General features: G+C 37.6%; 1 protein-coding gene across 10 annotated transcripts in view; it reads left to right on the top strand.

Moving 5' to 3' along the window:
- Window positions 1-17,469, top strand: part of LOC146398877 (uncharacterized) — a 112,624-nt gene that overhangs the window by 33,669 nt on the left and 61,486 nt on the right. For 7 of the 10 annotated variants that reach the window (XR_014817562.1, XM_084979456.1, XM_084979454.1 and 4 more), the window contains exons 2-4: window positions 13,748-14,080; window positions 15,124-15,268; window positions 17,180-17,358. The gene's annotated coding sequence lies outside the window, so the exon portion shown is untranslated. The remainder of the gene's footprint in view (window positions 1-13,747; window positions 14,081-15,123; window positions 15,269-17,179; window positions 17,359-17,469) is intronic. The other 3 variants (XR_014817561.1, XM_084979457.1, XR_014817563.1) reach the window with 2 other exon arrangements.

The following is a 17,469-nucleotide window of genomic DNA, read 5'->3' as shown; positions in this document are numbered from 1 at the left end:
CCCAGTTTTCCATTGATTGATTGGTTTTTTTGCTGTTGGGTTGTATAAGTTGCTTATATATTCTAGAGATTAAGCCCTTGTCAGTTGCATCATTTGAAACGATCTTCTCCCATTCTGTAAGTTGTCTTTTTGTTTTGGGTTTCCTTTGCTGTTCAAAATCTTTTCAGTTTGATTAGGTCCCATGGGTTTATTTTTTTTTCTCTAATTTCTATTGCTTTGGGAGAATGACCTGAGAAAACATTCATGATGTTGATGTCAGAGAGTGTTTTGCCTATGTTTTCTTCTAGGAGTTTGATGGTGTCCTGTCGTATATTTAAGTCTTTCAGCCATTTTGATTTTATTTTTGTGCATGGTATGAGGGTGTGTTCTAGTTTCATTGCTTTGAATGCAGCTGTCTAGGTTTCCCAGCAATGCATGCTGAATAGACTTTCCTTTTCCCATTTTATGTTCTTGCCTCCCTTGTCAAAGATTAATTGACCATAGGTGTCAGGGTTTATTTCCGGATTCTCTATTCTGTTCCATTGGTCTGTCTGTCTGTTTTGATACCAGTACCACACTGTTTTGATGACTGTGGCTTTGTAGTATTTCTTGAAGTCTGGGAGAGTTATGCCTCCTGCTTGGTTTTTGTTTCTCAGGATTGCTTTGGCGATTCTGGGTCTTTTGTGGTTCCATATAAAATTTTGGATTGTTTGTTCTAGTTCTGTGAAAAATGTCATGGGTAATTTGATCGGGATTGCAATGAATCTGTAGATTGCTTCTGGTAGAATGGCCATTTTCACAATATTGATTTTCCCAATCCAGGAGCATGGAATATCTTTCCATTTCTTTACATCTTCTTTGATTTCTTTGATTAAGGTTTTATTGTTCTCGGCATATAGGTCCTTTACCTCCTTGGTCAGGTGTATTCCGAGGTATTTGATTTTGTGAGGTGCAATTTTAAAAGGTATCGTACTTTTGTATTCCTTTTCTAATATTTCATTGCTGGTATACAGAAATGCAACTGACTTCTGAATGTTAATCTTATATTCTGCCACTTTGCTGAATTTATTAATCAGTTCAAGGAGTTTTGGGGTTGAGTCCTTAGGGTTTTCTAGGTATAGAATCATGTCATCTGCATACAGTGACAGTTTTAACACTTCTCTTCCTATATGGATGCCTTTTATTTCTTTTGTTTGTCTAATTGCTGTGGCTAAGACTTCCAAAACGATGTTGAAGAGCAGTGGTGAGAGTGGGCATCCCTGTCTTGTTCCAGATTTGAGTGAGAAGGCTTTCAGTTTTTCCCCATTGAGTATTATGTTTGCTGTGGGTTTATCATAAATGGCTTTGATTATATTCAGGAATGTTCCCTCTATACCCACTTTGGCGAGGGTCTTGAACATGAATGGATGTTGAACTTTGTCAAATGCTTTTTCTGCATCTATTGAGATGATCATATGATTTTTGACTTTTTTTTTGTGAATGTGGTGTATGATGCTGATTGATTTGCGTATGTTGAACCATCCTTGTGAACCTGGGATGAACCCTACCTGGTCATGGTGTATAATTTTTTTGATATGTTGTTGGATTCGGTTGGCTAAGATTTGGTTGAGAATTTTTGCATCTATACTCATCAATGATATTGGCTGATAGTTTTCTTTTTTGGTGGTATCTCTGTCTGGTTTTGGAATGAGGGTGATGGTGGCATCATAGAATGTCTTTGGCAGTATTCGTTCTTCTTCAACCTTTTGAAAGCGTTTAAGGAGGATGGGCACCAATTCCTCTTTATATGTTTGATAAAATTCGCCTGTGAATCCATCTGGTCCTGGACTTTTATTTGTAGGGAGTGATTTTATGACCTCTTCCATTTCATTTCTAGTGATGGGTCTGTTCAGTTGGTCTGTTTCTTCTTGATTCAGTTTTGGCAGGCTGTCAGATTCTAGAAAATTGTCCATTTCTTCCAGATTGTCAAACTTGTTGCCATATAGTTGTTCATAGTATTCTCTTATGGTTTTTTGTATTTCTGCAGTATCCGTTGTGATTTCTCCTTTTTCATTTATAATTTTGTTTATTTGGGTTCTTTCTCTCCTCTTTTTAGTGAGTCTGGCCAGGGGTTTGTCAATTTTGTTCACCGTTTCAAAGAACCAGCTCTTGGTTTTATTAATTTTCTCTATTGTTTTTTGAATCTCTATTTTATTGATTTCTTCATTGATCTTTAGAATTTCCTTCCTTCTGCTGACTTTAGGACTTTTTTGTTCTTCTTTTTCTAATTCGTTTAGGTGGAGGGTTAAGTTGTCCATTTGGGATCTTTCTTCTTTTTTGAGAAAGGCCTGTATTGCTATAAATTTCCCTCTGAGCACTGCTTTCGCAGCATCCCATAGATTTTGAGAGGTTGTGTCTTCATTATCATTTGTTTCAAGGTAGTTTTTGATTTCCTTCTTGATTTCTTCATTGACCCATTGGTTTTTAAGTAGCATGTTGTTTAGTGTCCATGGAGTAGGTTTTTTCTCTTTGCTTTTCCCATGGTTGATTTCTAAGTTCATGGCATTGTGGTCAGAGAAGATACTTGAGATAATTTCTATGCTCCTAAATTTATTGAGATTCGCTTTATGTCCCAATATGTGATCGATTCTTGAGAATGTTCCATGAGCATTTGAAAAGAATGTGTATTCTGATTTTTTTGGATGTAGTGTCCTGAAGATATCAATGAAGTCTAACTTTTCTATTGTTTCCTTTAGGATCTCTGTTGCTTTATTGGTTTTCTGTCTAGAGGATCTGTCCATTGATGTGAGGGGGGTGTTTAGGTCTCCTACTATGATTGTATTCTCATCAATATCTCCCTTTATGTCTGTTAATATTTGTTGTATGTATCTGGGTGCTCCTATGTTTGGGGCATATGTGTTGATGATAGTAACATCCTCTTCTTGGATGGATCCCTTAATCATTAAGTAGTGTCCTTCTTTGTCTTTCTTTATGTCTTTTGTTTTAAAGTCTATTTTGTCTGATATGAGCGTTGCGACTCCTACTTTTCTGTCATGTCTATTGACGTGAAATACTTTTCCCCACCCTTTCACTTTCAATCTATATGTATCTTTTGTCCTAAGGTGAGTTTCTTGTAGGCAGCATATTGAAGGTTTTTGCCTTTTTATCCACTCAGCCACTCTGTGTCTTTTGATTGGGGCATTCAGTCCATTGACATTTAAGGTGATAATTGATAGATGATTATTTATTGCCATTTGAACCTCGTGTTCCAGTTGATTCTATGGTTCTCCATTCTTCCTTTCTTTTTTTTTTTTTTTTTTTTTTTTTGTTGGATGGTCTCCTGTTATTATCTGCTTGAGTGTATTTTTTTTTTCATTTTTTGTAAATGCAATATTTGGTTTTGGCTTGTGGTTGCCCTGTTTTTTAAGTATGCTAACCCCTTCCCATAATTGTGTGTTTTACCCTGATGGTCCTGTAAGTTCAAACACTTCATTACTATATTAAAAATTAAGAAGAGAGACATACATACAAACAAAAAGGGTTATTTACCTCCTAACATCCCTTGCCCACATTTTGTGGTTTTGATGACTCTTTTATTTTTTTCTTTTTAATTTTATTTTGTTTGAAGTATGTTCATGATTAAATCTGTATGCTGGCTTATTTGAGTGACTGCTCTCTGATTGCAATTTCCTCAGTCCTAGTTCTTCCTCTTCTTCTTCTTCTTTTTTTTTTCTTTTCTTTTTTCTTCCCTTTCCTTCCTTTTTGGTTTAGAGAAGCTCTTTCAAAATTTCCTTTAACCTGGGTTTTGTGTTGCTGTATTCTTTAAGTTTTTGTTTGTTGGGAAAAATTTTTATTTCCCCTTCTATTTTAAATGATATTCTTGCTGGATAAAGTATTCTAGGTTGCATATGTTTTCCTTGTAGCACTTTAAATATCTCTTGCCATTCCCTCCTGGCCTGTAGTGTTTCTGTAGAGAAATCAGCTGATATTCTTATGGGGGTTCCCTTGTAGGTAACATTCTGTTTTTCTCTTGCTGCCTTTAGGATCCTCTCTTTATCACTAACTTTTGCCATTTTTATTATGATGTGTGTTGGTGTGGGTCTGTTTGGGTTCAGTTTGTTTGGGGCCCTCTGTGCTTCTTGTATCTTGAACCCAGTATCCTTTAGATTTGGGAAGTTTCCATCGATAATTTCTTCAAATATATTTTCCATTCCCTTATCATTTTCTACTCCTTCTGGAATTCCTATTATGCGTAGATTGGCCCGCTTTATATTATCCCATAGGTCTCTTATATTGCTTTCCAGTTTTTTGATTCGGTTTTCTCTCTGCTGACCAGATTGAGTGATTTCCATTATTCTATCTTCCATATCACTGATGTGTTGTTCTGCATTATTCATTCTGGTTTTTACTGCCGTTAGTTCAGTTTGCGTCTCTGCAAATGAATGTTCTAGTTTCTCTTGGCTCCTCCTTATATTTTCTAGTTCCTTTCTGAGGGTATCTGCGTTACTGTTCATATCTTCTCTTAATTCCTTCAGTATTTTCCCTATTTCTCTTTTGAACTCCAGGTCTGTCAGACTGCAGAGATCTGTTTCATTGTTGACTGTTTGAGGTGAGTTCTCCTGTTGGTTTGACTGGGGGTGGTTTCTCAGCTTCTTCATCTTGCTTGTTGTTTTCTTTCTCCTTTTGGAGTTGTACTCTCCGTGATCGGGTAGTGTTTGCCTTGTCACTACCGTGGAATATTTCCTGAGGGCTGGCGTTGTTGGTCAATCTTTTTTAAGGCAGTGTGGCTTTTCTGGAGTGTTGATGGGGCTAACAGTGTTTCTTTGAAGCAATGGAGGACTTCCTGAGGGCAGACAGGACTGGGAGGTCCACCCCACGATGGTAGCAGATTTCACTTGGTCATGCAGAGCTTGCTCTGGTGTTTTTAGGCTGTGGGGTTCTTGCAGGGAGTTGGCGGTGTTGGGCAGCTGCTCTTCAGGGGTGCATCACCCCCTGGGGGCTGGAGAAGCTATCTGGGTCACTGAGAACCTGAGAGGCTCTTCCCTAGGGCAGCCCAACTCAGAAGGACAGCCTGAGAATGTAGGTGAATCTTTTCACAGTCTGGCTGAGCTTGTTGCAGCTTTTCTGGGCCGCAGGGGCCCTTCCAGGGGGCTGGTGGTGCTGAGCAGTTATTTCACGGGAGTGGGGCATCCCCTGGGAGCTTGGGCGGGTAGCAGGGCCCTTGGAGACCCAAGAGGCTCCTCCCCAGGGCAGCCCGACTCAGAAAAACCGTCTGAGATCTTTTCCCAACTCGGCCAGGCTTGTTGCAGCTTTTCTGTGCTGCAGGGGGTGCTGCCTGGAGCTGGCAGTCCTATGCAGCTGGTCCACTAGGTCTCAGCACCCCCTGGGGGCTTGGGCGGGTAGCAGGGCCCTTGGAGACCCAAGAGGCTCCTCCCCAGGGCAGCCCGACTCAGAAAAACCGTCTGAGATCTTTTCCCAACTCGGCCAGGCTTGTTGCAGCTTTTCTGGGCTGCAGGGGGTCCTGCCTGGAGCTGGCAGTCCTATGCAGCGGGTCCACTAGCTCTCAGCACCCCCTGGGGGCCTGGGCGGGTAGCAAGGCCCTTGGAGACCCAAGAGGCTCCTCCCCGGGGCAGCCCGTCTCAGAAAAACCGTCAGAGAATTAGGCCGATCTATTCACAGTCTGGCTAGGCTTGTTCTAGCTTTTCTGGGCTGCAGGCCTTTTCTAGGGTGCTGGTGGTGTTTGGTGCTGCTCTGCAGAAGTGTAGCCCCTCCAAAGGGCAAGCAGGCCTGTGCAGGGACAGCCCCTGTGGTGGTAGGCTTCAGGCAATTGTTGAGACCAGCCCTCCTGGATGGCAGGTTGCCCCAGGTCCAGCGAGAGCATAGGGGGTGGTGGGGGCGGGGGGGATGCACTGGGAAGCGCAGCTTTCTGCTAGCTAGCGGACCTGTAAGCTTGCTGTGGTGTGGGGGGTATTCTATGGGGACCCACCCCTTCTTCTCTCCCCTCCCCAGCACGGGTGCAGACCAGGCTCTTCTCCCAGGTTCCCTCTGAGGCGGCTTTCCACTTCCCCGCCCTTAGAGTATTGCTCCCTTCCTCTGCGACAGCTTTGTTTTCTAGTCTCCCAGGCAGTCTCTGCCCCTTCAAATGGTTTAGAGACCTCCCAAGCAGTTTCCGCTCTGCCCCGCCCCCTAGCCCGGGGACTAATCTCTGGAGCCAAGGTCTTGGTACCCAGCCCCCACCCAGGCGTCCCCGGCCTCCTCTCGGGGACTAACCTTCAGAGGCGAGGTCTCGGTGCCCAGCCCCCAACCAGGCGTCTCAATTTTTGGTGACTTTGCCCGTAGTTCAGATGGTCCGTTGGGTTCTTGATGGGTTTTTCCGTACTCCAACTTACTGACTGCTACACTCTTCTCTGCATCTGGAGATTCCTCCAGTTCGTTTGATCTTTCCCCCGTGTAGGTGACTTTCCAGGGTGCGGGATCCCTTTCTCCTCCGCAGTTCCCTTTCGGGAGCGCCCATCCCACTCGGATTCACCTTCTCTCACTCTCCTCTTTTCTCCCGTTCTGCCCAATAATTTCACGAACTTCTTGCCGTTATTGGAGTTTAGGTTCCTCTGCCAGCGATTGGTTGCTGTTCTGTGTGAGTCATTTCTTCTGTAGATGTGCTTTTTTTGTTGTGTTTGTGTGAGAGGGCGAGCGTGTCCCCCTACTCCTCCGCCATCTTGTCCTCCCGTATCGGATTTTTCTTATTCTTTAGCTCACCTTTAGTCCTTTACCCTAAGGAATAATCATACTTTGCATCTCTGCAGAAAGTTTTGTAGCAACCTAAGACTGTAAAATAAGACTTTGGCTAAAAAATGGTCTGTATCAATAAAACGGAAATTTATGTAGTGATGTATAATGATATTTTAGAAAATAATGTCAGGTTCATGATGCATTGTTATGGAAAAACAAAGGTTACAATAAAACACTATGTAAAGCAAGACCTGTTATTTTAAACATACAAATCAGAAAATAGAGGCTAGCATACAGAGAAGACTAGAAAGAAATTTATCAAAATATTAATAGTGATTATCTATGGGTAGTGGATTTCCTAGTATTTTTTTTTGTTTTGTTTTCCCTGTGCAACTAGATATTCCAAATGAACATTATGTTATCATTATAATTAATAAATTATTAAAAAATGCTGCCTTGAACATTGATAATATTTATTTGTGACAGTGTTATTTTACTGTTAGCTTATTTAATATTCTACTGTATCTTTTGGCTCCTAAAGTAACTCTTCCTTGAGAAAGTTAATTGAGCTGTTAGGTATGTAAACTTAGTATCTCAGGCTGTGTATAACTTCAGTTCAGGTCCTTTATATTGGTGGGTAAATTTAACCTTTGATAGACTTATCTATTGTCTTACTCAAAGTAGTTTCTTCAATAAAATTAGAATTTTCTATTTTACTTTAACCGATCATTTGGGAACTAGAGTAAAGTAATCCTTACTGAAGTTATCTTTAATTTTACTTTTCTAAAAGGAGTTGAATAAAGTCACTACTCAACTGGCTCAGGTCACTACACATTTGCAGGATAAGCAAGAATATGGCAGTCAGGTGAAAAGTCATCTTAAAGAATATAAAGAGAAACATCTCTCTTTAGAACAGAAAACTGAAGAATTAGAAGGTCAAATTAGGGTTTGTATAAAAGAAACTGAATTTCGCCATATTTTCTGTTCCTGTAGCAATGTAATTGATGACTCAGATGGAATCTAAGATTTCAAACTTTCAAACAAAGGTTAAGCTGTGATGTAAAAGTTTTAAAAATTAAAAAAAAAGAAAGATTTCTCATCATGGTGCAGGGGTTAACAAATCCGACGAGGAACCAAGAGGTTGCGGGTTCGGTCCCTGCCCTTGCTCAGTGGGTTAAGGATCCGGCGTTGCCATGAGTTGTGGTGTAGGTCGCAGATGCAGCTCGGATTCCATGCTGCTGTGGCTCTGGCGTACGTAGGCCAGCAGCTACAGCTCCGATCAGACCCCTAGCGTGGGAACCTCCATATGCCACGGGAGCTGCCCAAGAAATAGCAAAGAGACAAAAATAAATTAAATAAATAAATAAATAAATAAATAAATATATAAATGGAGTTCCCATCGTGGCGCAGCAGAAATGAGTCCAACTAGGAACTATGAAGTTTCAGGTTCAATCCCTGGCCTTGCTCAGTGGGTTAAGGATCTGGCGTTGCCATGAGCTGTGGCGTAGGTTGCAGATTTGGCTTGGATTTGATGTTGCTGTAGGCTGTGACATTGCTAGGTGTAGGCTATAGCTCTGATTTGACCCCTAGCCTGGGAACCAAAAAAAATTACCTGTGCTTTTTCTTGTTTGATTTTTGAATTCCATCTTTACTTTTAACTTCTTTGTTAAAGGAGGGCTTTTGCAAATAGCAGTTAACATATATACTGGTTCCATGGTATGTGTAAATATTTCAAAGAGACAGCCAACCAGGGATCTACTCTGTAATTATGAGGAACTTATTTTTTGTTTTGCTATATCATTCCTGTCTCTTTCCCTCTTTATTCCAGTATAATATTCAGGGATGGCATATTTCTTCCTATTTTAAACTTTACATTTATACTCTTTGGGTTTTGTTTCTAATTTAATATCATTTAAATTTATTATAATTTACACTATGGTAAACTTCTTTCTTTAATACAACTCCAGATGAAAGTTTGGAGCTAAAGAGATTAAGTGGCTACACATATGAGAGAAGGATTTGACCTGAGTCCCTTGTCCTTTAAATTAAAACTGCTGTAAGTTAAAAATTTCTCAAGTTACTATATATATAAGTTATACCTCCACTGTCAGATAAAGCACTTCTGTACAACTGTAGAATCCTGGGCTTTGAATTTGTATACATCCACATCCACATCAGTATAACGTGGAAGAAGAAAATTACATTTTCAGATCTTCTCTGCATTCCTTTTTTTATTTTCTTTATGGTCAATAACATGGCATGACAAATTACTCGACATAATGGTTGAAAAAAACAAAAAACTAATTTTTTAGATGAAGCCGTCTCATGAGAAGTCTATTTAAGTATCTTTTAAAAATAGTTATTTAGAACCAATAATATTTATTGTAACCTATCACAACATTGGATATTAGATATTTTTTCTAATCATTGTTTTAGGACGTATTCCATCTGTTACGTAGAATTAACATAGTTACATTGAGTGTCAAATATAAGCATTGAGTAAGAACTACAGGTACCTAGATTGGCTTATAAAATATTTAGGGCACAAAATTTTTTACTGCTATACAAGAAAATGCCTTGCTCATAGATTTTTGAACTATGTACTTAACAGTTTGACTTTTTTTTGGCTTCACCTATGGAATGTGGAAGGGCCTCAGCCAGGGATCAAACTTGCACCACCGCAGCAACCTGAGCTGCAGCAGTGACAATGCCGGATCCTTAATCTGCTGAGCCATTAGGGAACTCCTGACTTTTGTGAATTTGTAAAAGTACCCACAGTTATATCTACATGAATGACACAAAAATCACACTGTGAAGAACAATGATCTCTAGATGAAGAGATTGAAGAAGCAAAATCAGAAGTTTAATTGGTTTTATGTTTAGGGTCAATAGGTGTTAATGAGAAGGATGACATGACAACTGCATTTTAGTTGTGAATAGTTCTAATTATCTCAGTATTATTAACTGTGATTATAAAGGAGTACATATTTTAAGTGGGCCCATGTGTGAACCTGTTACTTAGTTTTTTCGGACTTTAGTTAATAAATTTTACGCAGGTAACAAATATAATTATTTTAAGTTTTTCTCTTAGAGTTAATTTTGAAAATTAAAAACTCAGTGACTGCTTCTCCTATAGGAAGCCTGCTGCTAGGTTTTCTTAAATATTCCATGATAAATGGCAGCTTTATTCAGTGAAAGCTTCAGAGTGTATTTTTTATTATAACAGATATTTTTGGCTATTTTTGTGTGTTATGTCAACACCAGTTTGAATGTAAACAAAAGTGGTATAATGTTATAGTAGATAATTGACATTAAAGTTGTTATTATATTTCTTCAATAGAAATTGGAAGCTGATTCACTTGAAGTTAAAGCAAGCAAGGAGCAAGCTTTGCAGGATCTACAACAGCAAAGACAACTGAACACAGATTTAGAGCTTAGAGCTACAGAATTGAGTAAACAAGTTGAAGTGGAGAAAGAAACATAAGCTTAATGACTTAAGGGGGAGCATTGTAAACTAAGAATTAACATATTTTTAAGATTTCAATTTTATCATCACATCTTTAAGGATTTACTTGATTCTATAAACTGCTTATATTAACATGAATAAAAATAAATCCATATAATATGGTTAAATAGGAGGGCTTGTTACCAGTCACATTTCAGCAGACTTTGTCTTTAAATGCCAAATATTCCATTCCGACTGTGTTGACGGACTTGATCTGTGGCAAGAGCATGAAGATTTTTGACTCTCAGTAGTAAAGATGGAAGTTGGGTGCGTGGGAAAGTTACCTTTCAGAGAAATGAAATAAAACCCATCAATAATTAAGTTGTTTTACACCTTCATGGTTGCATCCTTGTTTTGGGAGGGATGACAAAATTTTTTTGTTCTCATATCTAGTACATTGGGTCCTGATACTGTGAATTTGAGGATATACAGGTGCAAATGGCATTTCTTCTCACTGATAACATCATAGTTTCCAGTGCTGACGTTTGGAGAGTACACCTGATCCTTTGTATCACCCACTAACTTGGTTGTCACCTCTGGAAGCCAGTCATGTGTCTTTGAAGGTGACCTCTGAGTTGCTTCTTGTTCTCTTTCCCAAGGACACTTATGGGATCAGTGGTTCTTTCCACTTCTACTAAGGTTTTTTTTGTTTGTTTTTTTGTTTTTTCCCTTTATACTTTATGCGAACATTTCCTATGTTGGGTCCTGCCTTTCTAGAGTACTACCTAAGAAAGGCAAGCTAGGTAAACATATCTAGAGTTTGACTAAACCCTCAACCTTGGTTGAAAGGCTCAGCCCACATAACAGGGCACAGGGCCCACCTTTCTCAAGGGCCACTGATGCTATTCAAGCCCACCAACTTCCATCTTATATTTTCATTCCTCTGCAGTTTAATATATTTTCAAATATCTTTTGTGTTTTCTTCTTTGATCATGGTTAGTTAGAAGTATTTTGTTTACTTGTCAAATATTTGGGATTCTTGTAGATATCTTACTGTTACTGGTTTCTCATTTAATTCCACTGAGGTCAGAGAACATACTCAGACTTTTCAAACTGTTTTATTTAGGGCCCAGTATATGGCTTATCTTGGTTAATTTTCCATGGGTACACATATGTGTTGTTGGGTAAAGTATTCCATAAATATCAATTAGGTTGAGGTAGTTGATAATATTGTTCTAATCTTCCATATCCTTGCCATTTTTTCCCTTCTGGTCATTTCTATCAGTTTCTGAGAACGGAGTGTTAAGGTTTCCCAGATCATGTGTGGTTTTTTTTTTTTCATTTTGATTTGTTTTGTTTTTTTATTACTAAGTGACTTTAAAAAAACAGCTAAGTTTTGCAGTCACTATGAAGGCCTTTATTTCTATTGCTGTCTTTGATTCACATAGTCATATGATTTTATAATAATTATTTGTGGGAAAGTTAAATAGCATAGTGAATAAATATATCAAGTCCTAATTTCAAGGTTGCTTGACATGGATTTTAATTATATTAAAATGGTAAAGTAATAATTAGTACAATGACTTTTCTGTTTAGACCTTTAAAAATCAGTGCGGTACAGGATCCTATGAATGTAGTTCACTTTTCTAGCTACTTTTTAGAAAGTAAAAGTAAGTTTCTGGGACTAAAAGTTCGAAATTTTCAAGGTATATGTGCAGCTCTGGTATTGTATTAATACCTAACTTCAATTATGTGGCTGATATAGCTTTTAATAATCTCTCTTTAACATATTGTTCAATTTATAGTAAGTACATTGATGGTAAAATACACTAGAAAGAGGATACATTCTAGAAATACTACTTTGCATCTGGTTTTATTTTCTCTTTAGAAACTTGTTGATCTTTAATATGTGCTTTTCCTTTGATATGCATATAAACATAATTGTATTCATTTTATGAAAAGAGAAGTCTTTAACTCTTACAGCAATATGTGCATTTCCTTATTCTTATAAATTTTTACTGATTTAGCTACAGAAAGCATTTTTTTAAGGGGCAAATAATAACAAATCTCTTACATAATCTGCTAGGTTCTAAGATTACAATAAATCTTTTGTCCTTCCTCTATCTGAAATGAGATATTCTTCTATTTTTTTCCTACTTACCTTATGTGTTTTGAAGTTTAAGTCGTTTCAAAGATATAATGTGTTTTATGTTTTCAAGGAAGGAGGCAAATTTCTGTATGTTCAGGGGCTAATAGGTTCTTTAGAGTACAGGGAAAACTTTTCTGGCTGTCGTAGGCTAGGTTTGCTCTATGCACAGTTTTCTTTGGGGATTAAGTCAGGGGCGTTAGATGGTCTTGACTTTACCACTAATTTATTTACTTGAGGTAAATCTTCTTTATCTGTTAAATAGTCAGAACAGATGTTCTACGGCATTTTTTTGGTTGTGTGGTTTTATTATTTTTTGACTAAATTTTTTTTGCTTTTTTTAAAAAAAAATTACAGTTAATTTATAATGTTGTACCAACTTCTGCTGTACAGAAAAGTGACCCAGTCATATACATGTATATATACATACACACACACACATATATACATATTACTTTTCTTATATTATCTTCCAAGATATAGTTCCCTGAGACTTGATATAGTTCCTGTGTTATACAATAGGACCTCATTGCTTATCCATTCTAAATGTAATAGTTTGCTTCTACTAACCTCAAACTCCCAGTCTGTCCCATTTCCCCTTGGCAACCACAAATCTGTAAGTCTGGGAGTCTGTTACTCTTTTGTAGATAGGTTCATTTTGTGCCATTTTTTTGAGGGGGGAGAGGCTGCCCATGGAGCTCCTGGGCCAGAGATCAGATTTAAGCTGCAGCTGAGACCTATGCCTCAGCTGCACCAATGCTGGATCCTTTAACCCACTGTGCTGGGCCAAGGATTGAACCTGCATCCTACCAATTCCATTGCGCCACAGTGGGAACTCCTGTGCCGTATTTCAGATTCTGCGTTTAAATGAAATAGGGTATTTGTCTTCCTCTTTTTTCTTAATTTCACTTGGTATGAGAATCTCTTGTTCCATATGTGTTGCTACAAATGGCATTACTTCATTCATTTTTATGGCTGAGTAGTATTCCATTGTATATATGTACCATATCTTCTTAATCCATTAATCTGTAGATGGACATTTAAGTTGTTTCCATGTCATGGCTATTGTGAATAGTGCTGCAGTGAACATGGGAGTGCATTTATCTTTTTGAATGAAAGTTTTGTCTCGATATATGGCCAGGAATAGGACTGCTGGGTCATATGGTAGTTCTGTATTTAGTTTTCTGAGGAATCTCCATATTATTGAACCTCCATGGTGGTTGTACCAATTTACATTCTCACCAACAGTGTAGGAAGGTGCCCTTTTCTCCACACCCTCTCCAGCCTTTGCTATTTGTAGACTTACTAATGATGGCCATTCTGACTGGTGTGAGGTGGTACTGGCTTGATACATTAAATTATTATTTTTACTTCTTAAGGATACAAAAAAGTTTAAAAAAGTAATAATTTATTTTGAATGGTAAATTAGAGGTGATAAATTATGCATTATTAAATTTTTTCTTAAATAGCATATCCAGTACAAAGTTGGATCTACAGAAGAAATCTGAAGCACTTGAAAATATTAAGCAAGTGCTTACCAAGCAAGAAGAAGGAAAAAAAAATCCTTAAACAAGAAAATAGAAAATTTAAGTCAAAATGCAAAAATGCAGCAGGAAGAATTGAATAACAAAATTCAAGCAGCAGTGACAGAACTACACAAAGTGAAGATGGAGAAAGAAACTCTAGTAACAGAGCTTTCTGGAGCAAAAGAGGAATTATCAAAAGTTTCTGATTCTTTGAAGAACTCCAGAAGTGAATTTGAAAAGGAAAGTCAGAAGGGAAAAGCTGCTATATTAGATATGGTTAGTTGTTTGTATTTACTTTTTTTTTTAAGCAGAAGTGATAATATTTAAAATGTACTGATTCTTCTGCCTAATTCATATTTGACATTTTCTTTTTTGCTTTATAGGGCCACACCCATGGCATGTGAAAATTCCCACAGGAGGGGTTGGATTGGAGCCACAGCTGCAGGCCTACAACACAGCCACAGCAATGTGGGATCTGAGCTGCATCTGTGACCTACACAACAGCTCATGGCAATGCCAGATCCTTAACCCACTGGGTGAGGCAAAGGCCAGGGATCAAACCCGTACCGTCATGGTTACTAGTTGGATTCATTTCTGCCAAGCCACAATGGAAACTCCTAAAAAAAAGATTTTCATGTTACTTTTATGTTCCTTTCTGTTTGGAGAAAACATCTATCTGTACACATTCCCTCTTAAAGTATATGTGATTATTTTTATTTATCATTTCAACACTTTCTTTTTAAGAATTTCCTTGCTTCCTTTTTTTTGAAGCATATTATTCTACGTTTAAAATAGCATAATTTGGAATTACCTGGTGGCTCAGGGAGTTAAGGATCCAGCATTGTCATTGCTGTGGCTTGGGTCAGGGAGTTAAGGATCCAGCATTGTCATTGCTGTGGCTTGGGTCATTGCCGTGGTGTGCATGGGTTTGATCCCTGGCCAGAGAACTTTTGCACACCACAGATGTGATCAAAAAAACCAAACCATATCCACAACCACATAAGTTATTTAATTTAATTAATTCTGTGACAAAAAATGTGGCTTCCAAACCAAAGTTTTCTAAAATCTTGCCCAAATACTATCTAAATTATTTATTGTGACTCTTGGTTGATGATTGAAACACTTAGCCTTTTCCTGTTCCTCCTTCCTTACTGCTATAATACTTGCCTGTTTTTATTAATGAAATGGGATTATTTTGTCCCATCTTCAATGATCAGCAATTCTGGTTTATTTCCTTCTAAGGACCTTATAAGCTTGTAAACCAAAAGTCTTATTTTACTACAGATATTTTCGGCATAATATAGTTTCCATTTTTTTAGGAGAAAACCTGCAAAGATTTAAAGCATCACCTTGAAGTACAGATAGAATGCGCACATAAGGAACAGAATGAACTGAAAAACTCACTTGAAAAAGAGGAGCTAAGATTTTCTTTTTCTGTAACAAAATATGTTATAGCATAATAAGGTATTTATATTTTCAAAATATTTTCAGTGATAATTAGGTCAAAAGAAGGTTTATTTCATTTGTGTTCTACCCACTACTAAAAAGATTTAACCTAGTTTTTGATAAGAGGCCTAAAATAAAAGTAGTTAATTAAAGATGGAAAATTGAGTAATTTAACTATAGAGTTATAATTAGATAATTTAGATTAAGGCAGACTACTATGGATAAAAAAAAGGCTTGATAGGCTTTCCATAGAAATGAAATTTTAAGGGCAATTTCATGGACATTGATATTAATATATTTGATAATGGTTGTTTAACAATGAAGAGATTTGTTGGCGTTCCTGTCATGGCTCAATGGTTAACAAACCCGACTAGTGTCTATGAGGATGCAGGTTTGATCCCTGGCCTCGCTTCGTGGGTTAAGGATCCAGCGTTGCCATGAGCTGTGGTGTAGGTTGCAGATACAGCTTGGATCTGCTGTTGCTGTAGCTGTGGTGGAGACAGGCATTTACAGCTCCGATTTGACCCCTAGCCTGGGAATCTCCATGTGCCACAAGTGCGGCCCTAAAAAGACAAAAAAAAAAAAAAAAAAAGATTTTCTGTGGTTAATACTTCTGTTGTTCTCCATCAAAAGAAGCAAGAGTATAATATACATTAAGCGAGTATAGTAATATGTTGCTATTTTTTCTGAAGGCATACCTCCAGCAGCCAGAGTCCAGGCATGTAGCTTTCTAGAGATCTGATTTGATAAAGTAGTGAAACCTGGTCCTGACACATCTGTAGTGTTGTGTTCTGGTTGTTGCTTGAAAGAAGACACCTGTGTTTTAGATGCCAACATGTAACTGGCAAAATTATGGTGGTTTAGTGTATAAGTTCTGAATCCAGATTGTCCAGATTTATATCCTGGTTGTGCCACTTAATAGCTGTGCTGTCTTGCCTTGTCTTAGGCTGACAACTTGATCTCTCTGTGTTCCAGTTTTCTCAGTAGAAGATAAGGCTAATAAGAGAATGTTCACTATAGAATTATTTTGAGAAATAAATTGGTTAATATATTTCAAAGTGCTTAGAAAACCAGCTTAACAAAATAAATGGTCAAATGTTAGCTATTACTTTGTCATTGGTTATCATAACCAGTGGTACTTGTTAATCATTATTGTTACACTACCTGATTCCTGCTTTGCACAAAATATTTCCCTTTGTGTTGGAGATAAGCTGAAGCACTGAATTTTTTTCAAAAGTTACTCAGAATACGGTCAAATTGCTCAAATTATGTTCATAGTGAAATATGCATAAAACATGAAACATGACCTTAGCTAGAAATGTCGGAGAATGTGTAGTTCTCCTTGGCCACAGAGGAACCTCTCTTAGCTTCTATATGATGTCTAATTTTGAACAGAACTATATCCTAGTAGATTGTAAAAAGAAGGTATTAACAAAATATTCCTCAGATCTCTAAATGACAAATTGTGTGCGGTATAGTTTAGTTTCATCAAATACTAAACATATTTGCCAAAATTATTTTGGTTTTATTGCAGTTAATATGAAGCTATCCTTTCTGATGGTGGCTAACAGGCTCAGGTAGCATTTGCATATCCTTGAAAGGCAGTAGACATTTCAGCAATCTAGAGATGAATGCTGTTTTTCCCTATGTTATGATGTAAAGGAATAGTCCATTTCCAAGCTCTATCCAAATATATAAGTTAAAAAGGAAAGGAGGATTAAACAAATATTGAAGATTAATTCAGCATGCCATCTAATAGTGTATAGTGTCAGTCATGAAAGCTCTGTGAGGACAGGGATTTTTCTTTTGTGGTTTACTAGTGGATTGTTTATGGCCATCAGACCCAGTAGTTTCTACTTAGAGTAGTGCTTAGCTTGAAGTAGGGTGAATGGATAAAAGAATGCTAAACAGATTTTTATTTTCTTTTAGACTTCTCATCAGTTGAAATTGGAGTGCAATTCAATGCAGGGACAACTAATGCAGGCCCAGAAGAGTTTAAAACAAAAGGAAAAAGAAGAACAACGACTTCAGGGTAACAGAAATGAGTTAAAGCAACTGACTGAACAGAAGAAAAAGCAAATTGAAGCACTCCAAGGAGAGATTAAAAGGTAGTGATATTTGTTTTCTTTTTATGGGAAGATAGTGATATTTGTTTTCTTTTTATGGGAAGCAAAATTGTGCATTGAAAATAGTAACATGATAATTAACACTGATGAGGT

This window comes from Sus scrofa, chromosome 10, assembly GCF_054392235.1.
Source record: "Sus scrofa isolate SSC_HxYL_T2T_F1_AM1 chromosome 10, Sscrofa_HxYL_maternal_Yorkshire_Landrace_v2.0, whole genome shotgun sequence".
Taxonomy (NCBI): Eukaryota; Metazoa; Chordata; class Mammalia; order Artiodactyla; family Suidae; genus Sus; species Sus scrofa.
The sequence above is the reverse complement of the archived record's forward strand: the minus strand, read 5'-3'. Positions and strand labels throughout refer to the sequence as shown.